At 32.6% G+C, this 15830-nt stretch overlaps 1 protein-coding gene across 1 annotated transcript in view; it reads left to right on the top strand.

The window, feature by feature from the left end:
- Positions 1-15830, top strand: part of LOC134687119 (cytochrome b5 reductase 4-like) — an 82537-nt gene that overhangs the window by 1196 nt on the left and 65511 nt on the right. Inside the window, exon 2 of the mRNA XM_063547121.1 lies at positions 3119-3194. The gene's annotated coding sequence lies outside the window, so the exon portion shown is untranslated. The remainder of the gene's footprint in view (positions 1-3118; positions 3195-15830) is intronic.

The following is a 15830-nucleotide window of genomic DNA, read 5'->3' on the forward strand; positions in this document are numbered from 1 at the left end:
AACTTGAGCTTCCACTTCTTCTAAATTTCGTTTGATAGCTTTTAAAAGGGTTACATACCTCACAACTGAAAGTATTATCACCAGAAATATATCTATGATTTGGAACGGGACCAGAAGTTCTGCCAAAGCAATTTTTCATCGATGTACCCTGCCCCCTTTTCGGATGCTTTGTAGTTGCCGGCAGATCGACGGGGTCCGTTGTAGATCACCTAAACAGTAAAACTATGTATGTATGTACGTAGATCCCTCCGTTTACGGAACACCCCATGAGAGCTGCGAGGGTACAGTGGAATCCGTGTACATTACTATTCATTCAATCATAACAACGATAAGCACGTGTGTCAAACAGGAAGTCTGAAATAACAGCCAATGAAAATCGTCGTTGCAACCGCATGTCGGTTTAAAATATAAACACAAATCTTCGAACTCCGTTGTCATGATTTTAATATAAAAAGATCTGATAAAAAAAATCGGACTTTTTTTTTTTTTTTTTAAGGACAACTGAACCGGCCAGAAATTGATTTGAACAGTTCAAAATGGCCGGCGGCCGGTTCTTAATGAAAACACTGCCAATCAGTCAATAACCCTTAGGAGATTGTTTGGTGTGATTGTCAATGAGACAGCTATCTTCCAAAGTTCAATGGAGGTGGATGTAAGCAATTAGCAGAGTAGGGGCAACCATATGGCCTTCAACATTGAATGAAAACCGAACTGTATTATCTGCTATTTGTTGTGATCCAGAGTATAACTAAAGACCAATTATATATACCTTGGATGATTGTTCCTGCAGTCAGGAACTGCCGATTGCTCTTCTAGTCAGAATATAGACGTCTGCATTAGCCATTGGTTCAACCAGAAGAGGATGCTTTCTGGCCTCAGATCACAATTAATTCCCTTTGTTCGTGGTCTAGGAATATAGTTCCCAATTATTATATAGGGTATTTCTTCCCAAGTAATCTGTCTTCTTTGAAATGTTTACTTTTTAAGTGGTCCTATCAGTTGCATATATATTGAAATAAGTAAAACTGGTGGAAAAAAAATATTGTTGAAAGTGAAAGTAGTGATTTGGCCAAAATGAAAGTAGGGTAGAAATTAGCTGTCGTCATTTATTCAAGATTCAAATCCTACCATTGGCATGCTAATAGGGCCTTCAAAAGAAAAAGCACTGATGAATTGTCCTGGGACAAGCATATTTTATTAAAAAGATTAATGGTCTATAAGCAGTTAAATTTATTTCATGTTTGTAGCGGTGCAAATTTTTTAATTCAATTTGACTTTAACTAAAAAATGCATTGTAGCCAATGGGACGAATAATTGTGTTCTGAGGCCTTCTGTGAAGTTCTTCGGACATCTCTAGATGGTCTGTCTGATGGCCTAAAACAAACCCTATGAATACTACTAATTTAACTTAAAGCCACTAGTACCCAGGGTTGGCGTTTCTGACTAGCCTTTTGGGTATAACTCTGCTGACAGCACTTGCCTTATTAAACAGTTTTTCCAATAGATAGGTATCTGTTGACACAATTTGAATAAGAGTTCCTTCCCTTTTTAGCTCACCTGGCCAGAGGGGCCATGTGAGCTTTTCTCTTCACTTTGTGTCCGTTGTCCTTCGTTAGCTTTTAGAAAAAATCTTCTCCTCTGAAACTACTGGGCCAAATTGAACCAAACTTGGCCTGAATCATCATTGGGGTATCTAGTTCAAAAAATGTGTGATGTGACCCGGCCAACCAACCAAGATGGCCGCCATGGCTAAAGCTAGAACATAGGGGTAAAATGTAGATTTTGGCTTTTAACTCTGAAACCAACCCATTTAGAGCAAATCTGACATGGGGGTAACATTGTTTATTAGGTAAAGATCTATCTGCCCTGAAATTTTCAGGTGAATCGGACAACTGGTTGTTGTGTTTCTGCCTTTGAATTGGAAATTTTTAAAGAAATTTTGCTGTTTTTGGTTATTATCTTGAATATTATTATAGATAGAGATAAACTGTAAACAGCAATAATGTTCAGCAAAGTAAAATTCACAAATAAGTCGACATGACCAAAAAGGTCAGTTGACCCTGTTAGGAGTTATTGCCCTTTATAATCAATTGTTTATAATCTTGTAAATTTTGTAAATTTAAAAAAAAAAATCCTCTGTAACTAATGGGCCAAACATATTATAAATTGAGATAATGAGATAATTGTAAGAAGCAAGAATGTTCAGTTAAAGGTCAGATCTACAAACACATCACCATCACCAAAACACAATGTTGTCATGAATCCATCCAGTGGCGGATGCAGGTATTTTCGAAAGGGGGGGTGCTAGCCCAGGGCAAAGGGGGGGTGCAGGGGGGTGCAAACATATGTCCCGATTCAAATGCATTGATCGGCCAAAATAAAGGGGGGGTGCGGACCCCCGGAACCCCCCCTCTGGATCCGCCACTGCCATCTGTGTCCTTTGCTTAATATGCATGTAGACCAATGTGAGCAACACAGGCTCTTGAGAGCCTTAAGTTTGTTATTGCCATGTTGAAGGTCTTGTCCACAAATTATTTCATAAATGAGCTGAATTCAGTTTGTTATATATACTACCAATAAAAGTAATCATGTTAGTATCAATTTGCATTTTCATGGATTTTTTATTTCGTGGTTTTGCCATTATATTAGTAAGCCAATAGAAAATTTGTAATTTGATAAACATTTGAAGTTGTGGTTCTCCTGTCCCCATGAAACCTTTAAGAATAATAATGAATCTACAGTATGATACTGCATGATAAATAAATTTCACTATTTTTCTTGAAAAAGAATCTTATAAAGAACATAAATGTTTATTTTATAAACTTTTGATAATATATGTATCTCTTATCATTGAGAAAATATGTTTATTGTTTGTTTGTTTGTTTGTTTATTTTTGTATTTGTATTTTGTAAATGTCGGCTGGTATCATTTCTGTATAGGAATTTACACCAATAAAATCATTTAATTTGATTTAATTTATGTACGAAAGAATTGTCAAAACACATAAGATTTGGTTAGTGACTAAACAACATGAACAATGAATCAAAATTTAATTTTTGAAGTTAGCATCAATTAAATTGCACAGAAATGTTGATTTTTTTCAATTTCTAAATTACAGAATAAAAGAAAGACTTGAAGGTAGTTAGCATGGTTAGACAAAGTGTATGCTACATGTAGCTTAAAAGCCCATGAAGGTAAGTCATGTGCTATTACATTATGCCTTTGAATTTCTTGCTGATAATTGTCATATTAATATTTTAAGTAATGCTAACTGAAAGGACCTTTTTTTTGTCATCTGAATTTAACATGCCTAATGTCTGACTGTAACAATAGAATCAAATGGAAGTTGCTCCTTTAAATTGCAGATACAATGATTTGTTGGCAGTGTTATTGTTAGCCTCAAATTACCCCTGATATTCGGCTTTTTCCCCTAAAGAAACTTCCCAATTACAAAATAAAATGGCTTAAAATTCCACCCAATAAGCTGTACATTTTTCCCAAACAGTGATGGCATCGGTAGTAATGCTTCATAAATTTAGTATTCATGTTATTATTTTGATATTAAGAAAGCCTTATCAGGGATTCTTATTAGAATCATAGCGGTGTTTGTAACACACATGGTTTTCGATGTATTATATACCATCATTGTATTTGTTTCTTTTCCATCCCCCAAATGTTCCTTTCAAGTTAAATATGCCTCAAAATTTCCCAATTTCACTAAAAAAACGATGCATTCCCCCCAAAAAAAGGGTAGAGGTAGTTTTGAAAAAAGACAACAATATCACCGGTTGGGGCGCCACATCAAGGATGTGAGAAACCTATGGCTTCTACTTGGTCAGTTTTTGCCAAAAGAAGAATGGATAGGCCAACAGCGATTTTTTGCAGCCTTTTTCTTAATATTATGTTTATGTACATTATATTTTTTGTAGAAATCTTGCATATCAATTTTGAAAAAAACATAAGTTGCCAATTTTTATTAGAATTTTACACATAATTTAAGTTATGCACAAACACCAAAAATGTGGAATGAGGATTACAAAAATCACAAAATTGAAAAAAACATTTCTCAAACACTGAAAAGTCCCAAAATGTGGCTAGGATACCAATGAAATATTGCACAGTTGTTCTTACTATTTTGTACTGTTCTCAATTTAAAAAACCTTGATTTTGGTATAAAAAAAAAAGAAAACTTTTGAGTAACTTCTCTCAAAACAGTGGATATATAGGGTATTTCCAATTGAATTACAGTGTCTAACTATAGATTTTAAAATCTCCCTGTAATAGTATTTTTATTCCCCTGCATAGTGCAGGGAGCATAACGTTTAACCCATGTCTGTCCATCTGTCTATACATTACTAAATTGGTTTCCATTATTTTACTTTTGTTAATTAAGCTCAACCAAATGTTATGAAACTTATACACAATTTATATAACCACTTGACTATACACAAGTTAAGTTTGAATTAAGGTGGCATCACTTTTACCATTCTAGAGTTATGTCCCTTTATAATGTTGTATGTCTTCTGTTTGCTGTTTTGTCTAAATTATTTAAAGTGTTGGGATATTGTCTCTCACCAAGTTTTCTTTTGATATTTTTCTGATATTGGGATATTTTGGAAGTCAATTTTCACAGAACTTGCACTTATTGTTGAATCTGATGATGTATTATTTTGAGTTTCTTTTAGATTGATATCACAAGTCTCTACCCAATATTGAGAGGGTCAGACATGTAACCTTTTGTTTCTGATATATCACTTTCATGCCCATGTTATCTTAGAAAGAAAACTGATTTTTCAGTGGTAGATCTATGGGGTTTACTGGGGATGGAACCCTTTTTTTTTTGGATGATCAATACATTTGAAAAGGGACACATGGTGGGATAACATCCCAATATACATATACTACATGAATATATATATTTCTCTAATTCTATGGAAATTTATCCCTTTTCGAACCCATTGTATAAAAAAATTTAATCAACGTGTGGTTGCTGGTGATCTCAGAAGATCATTGGATGATTTTAAGGGTCATGACCTTTTTGGCTGACTGGATGAACCAAAATATGATAACAGGTGTTAATGAAATTGACAACTTCGTGCAATGTGAAAGGCACTCGAAGGGGATTTTCGGTAAACGAAAAAAGAAAATGTCTTTTTAATCATAAGAGAAACAGATTCTTACATAGTTACTCGTGGATTATCGGATTTATCCAATCTCGATAGTTAAATTATAAATTTTAAAGTACTCGCCGAGGCGGCTCGAACTTTAAAATTGATAATTTAACTATCTTGATTGGATAAATCCGATAATCCACTGGTATCAATGTAAGAATCTATATGTATCAAACGAAAAATAGAAAACTGGAAATTCAGTGTAACAGGACCTTATTTTACAGTCACTCTCTATAAATATCCTTTTCTCTGTTTTTTCCTTCAACTATTTTTTTCTGGCTTTTTTGTTTGTGCCTGGAAGTTGGTTGTTGAGTCAATAAAAGCTGAGACACTGATGTAATTACATCAAATTTCTAAATCAATTAAATTCATCAGATAAAAACCACTTCTTATTTAAGAACAATGGATTTTATTCTCTCAGAACATTTTTCCAGTATTAGATAATTATCTTTAGTTAGGAACTATATAAATCATGATGTTATTCAATATTTTAATTAAGAATCCTTGAATTTAATAAAATTGAATGAGGTTTGTTTAAATTGATGTTTGCTGATGTTATTGAGTTAAATTACATTGAATTTCTAAATAGATAAAATACATAGAATAAAATCTTATACCAGAATTTGAAAGGCTAATAAATAGTTTAATACCACATGTACACGTATACTTGAGGGTTGTGTGCTCACAATCATATTTAAACTAGTTATATTCTTATGATCCTGTCACAAGACTATTTAAGGAAGTTTGCTTGTCATGTTTTCTCAGATTTTCGGAATCCTCTGGTTTTATCCATTTGAATGCCTTAAAAAATTTTGCCAATGAACCCTAATTTTTGTCGAGCCTTCGATTTTAGTCGAAAAAGCGAAGCTAAGCGATCCTACATTCTGTCGGTGTCGGCGTTCACTCTGTGGTCAAAGTTTTTGAAATTTTAATAACTTTTAAACTATCCTGGGTTTGTACCAAACTTGGACAGAAGCTTGTTTATGATCAAAAGCTAGTAACTAGAACAAATTTTTATTCAAATTTTGTACCTGTTTATCTGTTTTTTTACTTATAAATGGACTTCGTTTTTCTTCCAGTTAACATTACAAACAGTCTGCAGTTAAGTTTTTAAAACATTTATTAGATTCATAAACTATCCTGGATGTTTACCAATCTTGGACAGAAGCTTCTTACAATTAAAATATAGTATCAAGAGGAATATTTTTATTGATTTTTCCCCTCATTTTTGTTGAGCCTGCGATTCACAGCAAAAGTAGGCGAGACACTGGATTCTGCGAATTTTTCTTTTTATAAATCTTTTACATGTATAATTATAAGCTATTTGTATTAGTCTCATAAAATCTTATTATACCCCCCCCCCCTTTAAAAAAGGGGGGGTATACTGTTTTACCTCTGTCCGTCCGTCCGTCCGTCAGTCCCATGAATATTTTTCGTCGCATTTTTCTCAGGAACTGCAATACAAGGATTTCTGAAATTTGGTTTCAGGGTTTATCTAAGTCAGCTATACCGTGTGATGCGTTTTCAGATTGATCACTTGACAACTTCCTGTTTACCGAACACTTGTATGATTTTACACATGATAGCCAAGTTGAAAATTTTCGTCACACTTTTCTCAGGAACTACAATACAAGGATTTCTGAAATTTGGTTTCAGGGTTTATCTAAGTCAGCTATACCGTGTGATACGTTTTCAGATTCATTACTCGACAACTTCCTGTTTACCGAACGCTTGCATATTTATACACTATTTATATTATCCACTTGCGGCGGGGGTATCATCAGTGAGCAGTAGCTTGCAGATTCACTTTTTTTTATTTTTTCATAGTATTTGAGAACCTTGACTGATCAATGTTAAAGCTATGAAAAATCAAGACAGTACATTTTCCCGCCAAAATTCCAATGGCTAATACCTCGAAAACGAGCAAATTGACCCCTATATTTTTTTTGCTTTTTTGAAACCTCAATTAATCCCCTATTAATATGTACTAGTTTCATGAAAAGTTATTTATTTTGAAACTGAGCAGCGAACATCCTTAACTGGGTTTGTAATAACATTATCAACACAATGGGTGCCACATGAAGAGGAAGATCTGTGTGAACTTCCAGAGCATCTGAGATCACCCTATTTTTTGTCTTGCTAAGTCTTTAGTTTTCTATGTTGTGTCTTGTGTACTATTTAATGTCTGTTTGTCTTTTATTTTTTAAGCAATGGCATTGTCAGTTTATTTTCAATCTATGAGTTTAAATGTCCCTCTGGTATCTTTTGCCCCTCTTTTAAATTAGTGGTTGTCTGTGGTTGCTGTCTGTAATTTTTTTCTTCTATTGTTCATTCATAAATTAAGCCCTTGGTTTTTCTTGTTTGAATTGTTTGGCATATATATGTCTGCGACTTCTATAACTGACTGTCTGGAATGAATTTTTTTACTATTAAAGCTGTAGTGACCTTTAGATTTTATCAAAATTAAATCCTTTTTTTTGTACAAAATGTGAGAAACTTTGATAAATTATGCTACATAGGTGTTACTTTTCAGACTGGGTTGAAGGATTAAAGCTTATACCCTTTGAATTTAGTTAAAATTAATTTGTCTTTGCAAACATTGACAAGGGAACAGAAGCTCATACAGATTTAATTTGATATCTTTATTGAAAACATGACTACAAATTATTTAGATGAAGAAAATTGTTTTCATTCTTTTATTTTCTACATAGAAACGAACTTTCTTAAAAACAGGTAAATTAATTTCTTATCAATTTAAAACTTTCATATATTAACTGGATGGTTCAATTTCCCTTGTAGCTTATACATTGAATAAGAGGAGTGGTTTTGTAATTTTATTAACCGGATTTTTGTGACAAAAATGTCGGTTATTGATTTGGGGATATAAGGCGGGCAGTCGGGCGGCAATCAAATGTTGTCCGTGCATTAACTCATGAACCATTCAACCAAAGCTTTAAAAATTTTAATATGTTGTTACTGACAACTAAATGAAGGTCAAGTTCAATAATGGCCATTTTTACTTTTACCGTTCATGAGATCTGGTTCTTGAAAGATTGAAAAATGGAGTTTCCAGTCGTGTCCGTGCATTTACGCATGAACTGTTTTACCAAAGCTTCCCAAATTTAAATATGTTGGTACTGATGACAAAATAGAGGTCAAGTTCAATAATGACGATTTTGACTTTTACCGTTTAGGAGTTATGTTTCTTGAAAGATTGAAAAATGGAGTTTCCAGTCGTGTCCGTGCATTTCCACATGAACTGTTCTACCAAAGCTTCCCAAATTTTGATTTGTTGGTACTGATGACAATATTGAGGTCAAGTTCAATAATGACGATTTTGACTTATACCGTTCAGGAGTTATGGTTCTTGAAAGATTGAAAAATGGTGTTTACAGTCGTGTCGGTGCATTTTCTCATAAACCATTCAACCAAAGCTTTTGAAACTTTTATATGTTGTTACTGATGACAAAATAGAGGTTAAGTTCAATTATGACAATTTTGACTTTTACTGTTCAGGAGTTATGGTTCTTAAAAGATCGTAAAATGGTGTTTCCATTCACGTTGTTGCATTTACTCATGAACCATTCTATCTAAGCTTTTCAAATTTTAATATTTTGATACTGATGACAAAATGGAGGTCAAATTTGATATTGACTATTTTCACTTTCACCATTAATCAGTAATGGTTCTTGTGATATTGCCAGGACACAAATAAATGTTAGTAAATCCGGTTTGTTGTCGTTGTGACAGCCTCTTGTTACATATATATTATATATGTATCCAATAAGAATATTCTTATTGCCTGGGATCATTACCTACCCAATCCCGTGTATTGAAGATCTTAGGGCAAATGCTTAAACATTATTTTTAAAAATACATAAATAAGTTAACAAACTTGGTTATTCTGATAAATTTGTATACTTGTTTGCATGATTGGTTACAGTTTCCTTTAACCTGCAGGGTTTGCGGACTGGCTGTTGGTTGTAAGAGTGTCCAAGAAAGAACAATTTATAATTTTTTTCCTTAACATACATTTGTTCATTTAATGTTCTGTTTTGTATGTATATTTAGGGAAAAATAATAAGTTCCTTATCAATTTAGAAATAAAATGGGATGATAAGTATAAAAAAATATTGATAGGCGAATTTATTTAAGAAATAATTAATGCAAGCTATACTTTATTGTAGTTTTAACATAGGTAGGCATTATATTAGTCATAAAATAACATGAATAAAATGCCTACCCATGTTAAAACTACAATAAAGTATAGCTTGCATCAATTATTTCGATTCTGAATAGGACAATTAAGGTAATTTCTATGTCCAATAAGTGTAAAAGTGTTTGTGTAGGCTCTTCTATGAACCTCCCTCTTTTGTTTGTAAAGAAGCAAACGGCTGGCACTTTTTCCTCAGACGGAGGAGTTTGAACAGCCAGCATGAACGGTTGTCGTATCTAGGTCAATTATGTCAACTTCGTAATGCAACACATTACAGTCATAATAAATGAATAAGTAACATCGTGTGCACCATTTAAGAGTATGAAACTGTTTTAAAGTTAAGGAAATATATTAAGTGGATGCTTATTAATTTGATAAAAAAAACTGTTTTAAAGTTAAGGAAATATATTAAGTGGATGCTAATTTGATAAAATTCATTATTCTGAAGAAGTCAGTATTGCATGTGTAAACAAAATTTATTGGATTTAGAGCATGGGTTTGTTCACAAAGCGAAAGAAGCATGTCAAAGTAAAATTCATATTTAATTTTAGCAAATAATCAGTAATCCTGGCTGTTGGTTGTAAGAGTGTCCAAAACAGAACAATTAATAATATCTTTTCCTAAACATACATTTGTTCATATACTGTTTTGTATATATATTTTTGGAAAAATGATAAGTTCCTTATCAATTTAGAAATAGAAAGGGACGATTAGTATCAAAAATATTTGATTTTTTTTGTTATTAAATTTTAGCACACAATCAGTTAGCCTGAAATAACCTTGCAAATGAAGTCATGAGATAAGTGAAATAGTTTTAAAATGATATTTCCAAATAAAGCTCAAATTTTCCTAGTATCTTAGCGTGTCAGTAAACAGGGGGCCTCAGTGGTAGAGTGGTCTAAGTAGTTGCTACTGTAATCACTTGCCAGTCTAAACCCCCCTCGTGTGGGTGCACTCAACTCTAATCTTAATTGACTAGGGTTGTAAGTCTTCCTATGGAAGGTCGTGGTTTCTCCAGTCCCTCTGACTTCCTCCACCAATAAAAACTGGCAGCCAGTAAATATACTAAGCCTTAATGCGGTGCTTAAAAAATTATAGCGTCAAAAACACATAAAATAAAATATAATCAAATAGTAAACTGATGTTTCCAATCATAAAATCCATGGTAACTGCACGTTTGAATCAAAAGTTTTAATATTTTCAAAATCTGGCAACTTTGATTATGATTATTTGCACAAAGTTTTGAATCCTTAAATGACCTAAACTGCAATCAGAGTAAACCATATGGTCTTGTCTGAAAGTCTCCATGCTGCATCCTAAAGTTACAGTGAATCAATAATCATTTAATATCAGATATATCTTCCCATTTCTACTTCCGCAACTATTAAGACCAATCAAAAACTTTCAGCTATGAAATAATACCAAATATTAACTTTTTATACACTTTAAAATGCAAACATATGAATAGTATAACGATTGCTTTAGCAATGACAGCTTGTCTCAATTTGTTTTGCATTTTATAATGGCGTTGTCAGTTTGTTTTAGATTTACGAGTTTGACTGTCCCTTTGGTATCTTTCGTCCCTCTTTTATAAAGATTTTTTTTTTTTGATCCTTTAAACATTTTAATAATGTTTACATACATATAGATTACAAATAAGAGTTAACTATATATCTTTATTTGCAAAACATACAAAAACCAATTTTGGTTGTGGCAAATACATTAACAAACAAACATATAAATGAAACATAATGAAAACTTGACAATATTATAAGAAATATGATAAAAACAGTTACTGTTCTCCTTTCCTCAGTTCTAATGACACAGTAGCTTAACATCTTTATGCAAATAATAACTTTTCAGTTCTTGAGAAAAACAAATGAGAATGGCCACAAATATGTCATAAAAAAGAAGAAAACTACTGAATTTATGCAGTTTTACAACCATTTTTAGCTCACCTGGCCCAAAGGGCCAAGTGAGCTTTTCTCATCACTTGGCGTCCGGCGTCCGGCGTCCGGCGTCCGGCGTCCGTCGTCTGTCGTCCGTCGTCGTCCGGCGTTAGCTTTTACAAAAATCTTCTCCTCTGAAACTACTGGGCCAAATCAAACCAAACTTGGCCACAATCATCATTGGGGTATTTAGTTTAAAAATGTGTGGCGTGACCCGGTCATCCAACCAAGATGGCCGCCACGGCTAAAAATAGAACATAGGGGTAAAATGCAGTATTTGGCTTATAACTCAAAAACCAAAGCATTTAGAGGAAATCTGACATGGGGTAAAAATGTTCATCAGGTCAAGATCTATCTGCCCTGAAATTTTCAGATGAATCGGTTAACCTGTTGTTGGGTTGCTGCCCCTGAATTGGTAATTTTGAGGAAATTTTGCTGTTTTTGGTTATTATCTTGAATATTATTATAGAAAGAGATAAACTGTAAACAGTAATAATGTTCAGCAAAGTTAGATTCACAAATAAGTCAACATGACCAAAATGGTCAGTTGACCCCTTTAGGAGTTATTGCCCTTTATAGTCAATTTTTAACCATTTTTCATAAATCTAAGTAATCTTTTACAAAAATCTTCTCCTCTGAAACTACTGAGCCAAATTAATCCAAACTTGGCCACAATCATCTTTGGGGTATCTAGTTTAAAAAATGTGTGACGTGACCATGTCAACCAACCAAGATGGCCGCCACGGCTAAAAATAGAACATAGGGGTAAAATGCAGTTTTTGGCTTATAACTCAAAAACCAAAGCATTTTGAGGAAATTTGACATGGGATAAAAATGTTTATCAGGTCAATATCTATCTGCCCTGAAATTTTCAGATGAATTGGACAATCGGTTGTTGGCTTGCTGCCCTCCAATTGGTAATTTTTAAAGAAATTTTGCCGTTTTTGGTTATTATCTTGAATACTATTATAGATAGAGATAAACTGTAAACAGCAATAATGTTCAGCAAAGTAAGATCTACAAATAAGTCAACATGACCTAAATGGTCAATTGACCCCTTAAGGAGTCATTGCCCTTTATAGTAAATTTTTAACAATTTTCATTAATTCGGTAAATTTATGTAAATTTTTACCAAATATTTTTCTCTGTTACTAATGGGCAAGGTTCATTATAGATATAATTGTAAGAAGCAAGAACGTTCAGTAAAGTAAGAACTTCAAACACATCACCATCACCAAAATACAATTTTGTCATGAATCCATTTGTGTCCTTTGTTTAATATGCACATAGACCAAGGTGAGCGACACAGGCTCTTTAGAGCCTCTAGTTATATATTGGTATCATGTAATCATCGTTGTCGGAAGACATTTGGTTTTTGTCTTATAACCTTAGTATATAAGTAAATAAAAATCCATGAAATTTAAACACTAGGTTAATGACCATAAAAGGAAGATTGGGATTAATTTTAGGAGTTTTGGTCCCAACAGTTCAGGAATTGGGGGTAAAAAAAGGGCTTGAATAAGCATTTTTCTTGGTGTATTTAGATTCTTAATTTTTAATCCTGTTTTCAAGTGGTCTGCATTAAGGTTCAAAGGGTAAAAAACTAAACTTAGTTTGATTTAAAAAAAAAAATGAATTCTTGGGGTGCTGAATCTGAACATGTGCTTAGATTTTTGATTGATTTTGAGCCCAGTTTTCAAGTTGGTCCAAAATAAAGATTTGTTTGATTTCAACAAAAATTGAATATATTGGGTTCTTTGATATGCTGAATCTAACCATGTATTTAGATTTTTGATATTTGGGCCCCGTTATCAAATTGGTCCCCATTGATGTCTAAAGAGTCCAAAATTGAACTTTATTTAATTTCATCAATAATTGGATTCTTGGGGTTCTTTGATATGCTGCATCTAACCATGTATTTAGATTTTGGATATTGGACCGTAATAGGTAAATGTCCAATTTAAATTTTTTAAGTTCATTTAAATTTTTTAAGTTCTTATACATATGTACCACATTCATTCTGTGTCAGAAACCTATGCTGTGTCAACTATTAAATCACGATCCAAATTCAGAGCTGTATCAAGCTTGAATGTTGTGTCCATACTCTACCCAACTGTTCAGGGTTCAACCTCAGTGGTCGTATCAAGTTGCACTCTGGAGCATTTTATTCCTTCATGAAAACATAATGCTAAGTCAAGAAACAACAAAATAAATATGAAGGGACTTTATTATAACTATTGACATAATCTTGCCAAATATAGAGTTGTTTCTTAGTTGCAATACATAACAGTTTTTTAATTTACAAATTAAAATTACAAAATATACAAGATTCGTCATGGTTTGTTGCCATGGTATCTCAATAAATGTGACATTTCTTCATATTTTCTTAACACCTTGTACCTTGGTATAGTTTGGACAAATTTAATAACAGGTATGATAAACTTTTAATTTGCACTAATTTTTGGTCTTTTCACCCACAATAACTTTTAAAGGAAAATGCAAACTGTTTGATGAATATTATAGTATTGTTGTAGTTAGAATTATGTGTAAATAAGGAGGTGTTGTATGATTGGCAATGGGAAAAATCTCTACAATAGATCAAATGACACAGAAATTGAAAATCTATAGGTCACTGTGTCACGGAATAGAAGTTCCTTCATAACATAAGTTCCAAAAGGAAAGAATATTCTGGAATATTATTTCCACAGGAATAAATATTACAGTTAATGTTCCTAACGGAATAAATGGTATAGAATATTTGTTCCATCAGGTACAGGTATTATGACAATGTTTATAATAAAGTTTCCATTGGAACTTCTGTTAGGTGGAACAAATATACGTTGACAACTGTACAGTATTTAACAATGAGTAAGATGGGGATACAGCATAGTGTCGTAATAGTGAGATAAAAAAAAGCCCCAAAATGACAACCCTCTCCTAACTGGGACAGTGGTGTAACAGTACAACATAAGAACAAATGAAATAATAAACTGAAAATGGTTTAACTAATCAGATCAATATAAAGCAGAACTACACATAACAAAACCACAGAGTGGACTTGGTTGGGTACTTGTACTTCCCAACAACAAAAAGACACTGATCTGAGAGAACTAGCAGTTATAATTATTGACAGCTAGTTCAAAACCAAAAACAACTGATAATAAAAAGATTATAAAAAAAACCATGCGTTTACAAGAGGGAAAAAAGATACCAGAGGGACATCCAAACTCATTGATCAAAAATAAACTTACAACCCCTTGGCTAAAAAAGAAAAAGACAAACAAACAAACAATAGTACACATGACACAACATAGAAAACTAATAACTTATAAGCAATGCAAACCCTCAGGTGCTACGGAAGGGTAAGCACATGAGACTCAAGAATATGTGTTTCTATTAATACGATTGCCAATGTCAGAATCAACTATCAATAAAGACCAAAGGACAAAGATTTGAGCAATTATAATTAATGGCTTTTAATGTCAAATAGTGAGGGAGAAAAAAAATGATAGTTTGAACAAACTGGCCAAGGAAATTAACAGCTGGAACAAATTTGCATTGTTATTTATAAATTGAAATATCATAGGAACTGATTAATCTTCTGAGATAATTCGGTTAAAATAGTGATTTTCTGATTGTTAAACTGAAAATATTGAGAGATCATTATTATGGATGTCTGCTTATTGTTGAAGATCATGTACATGTAGTATCCTGTAGATGATTATTTTTTTGCTTCATGATTTGAGTTTGTTGTGGCGACTCCTGAAATGTTTTTCCATGTCAAAAATGGCTTTTATCAATCTGACATTTACTGTTAATAGTAAATTGAAGTCAGACTTTCCTAAACGTTACTTTCAAGTTAAAAGCGGATTTTCCTCCAAGAGAGGTGATGACATTACATTTGAAATCATCATTTACATAAACTAATACTTTTTACAGGCATTCAAAGGTGTTTAAAATTGATATATTTTGTATACTGTGGATTCATTTATTTTCGTGTGTACCTTTTTCTAGGAATTAAGGAAAACTTGCATGTTCCTGGATATTCAATTTTGTTGTTTTGCCGAAGTCTGCATCATACAAGCCTATATAGAAGTTTGTATTGGTTGAACATTTATATTTGTGGTTCTGCTGTACCCACGAAATCCACGAAAATTGGTATCCAACAAATAATAATGAATCCTTTCAGTACTCATTCAAAACCATAAAATATTAGTTTTAAACAAATGGTTAAATAACTGTAAACTAATTTTAATAGTTCATTTGAATGGAATATTAAAAAAAAAAATCATATTGGGGAAAAATTAGAATTTCCATATTGTTAATGATCTTTGAAGAGTTTAGTTCTCCTTAAATAAATTTGAATTATATGAAATAAAACTGAGAATACATACATAATGACAAGAAAAACGTTTTTTTATTTTATAAATCAGATTTAAAAGGCCCATTTACTGATGTTGACACAAGACTTGATGTTGGAATTTGTTTAAATAA

Source organism: Mytilus trossulus, chromosome 10, assembly GCF_036588685.1.
Source record: "Mytilus trossulus isolate FHL-02 chromosome 10, PNRI_Mtr1.1.1.hap1, whole genome shotgun sequence".
Taxonomy (NCBI): domain Eukaryota; kingdom Metazoa; phylum Mollusca; class Bivalvia; order Mytilida; family Mytilidae; genus Mytilus; species Mytilus trossulus.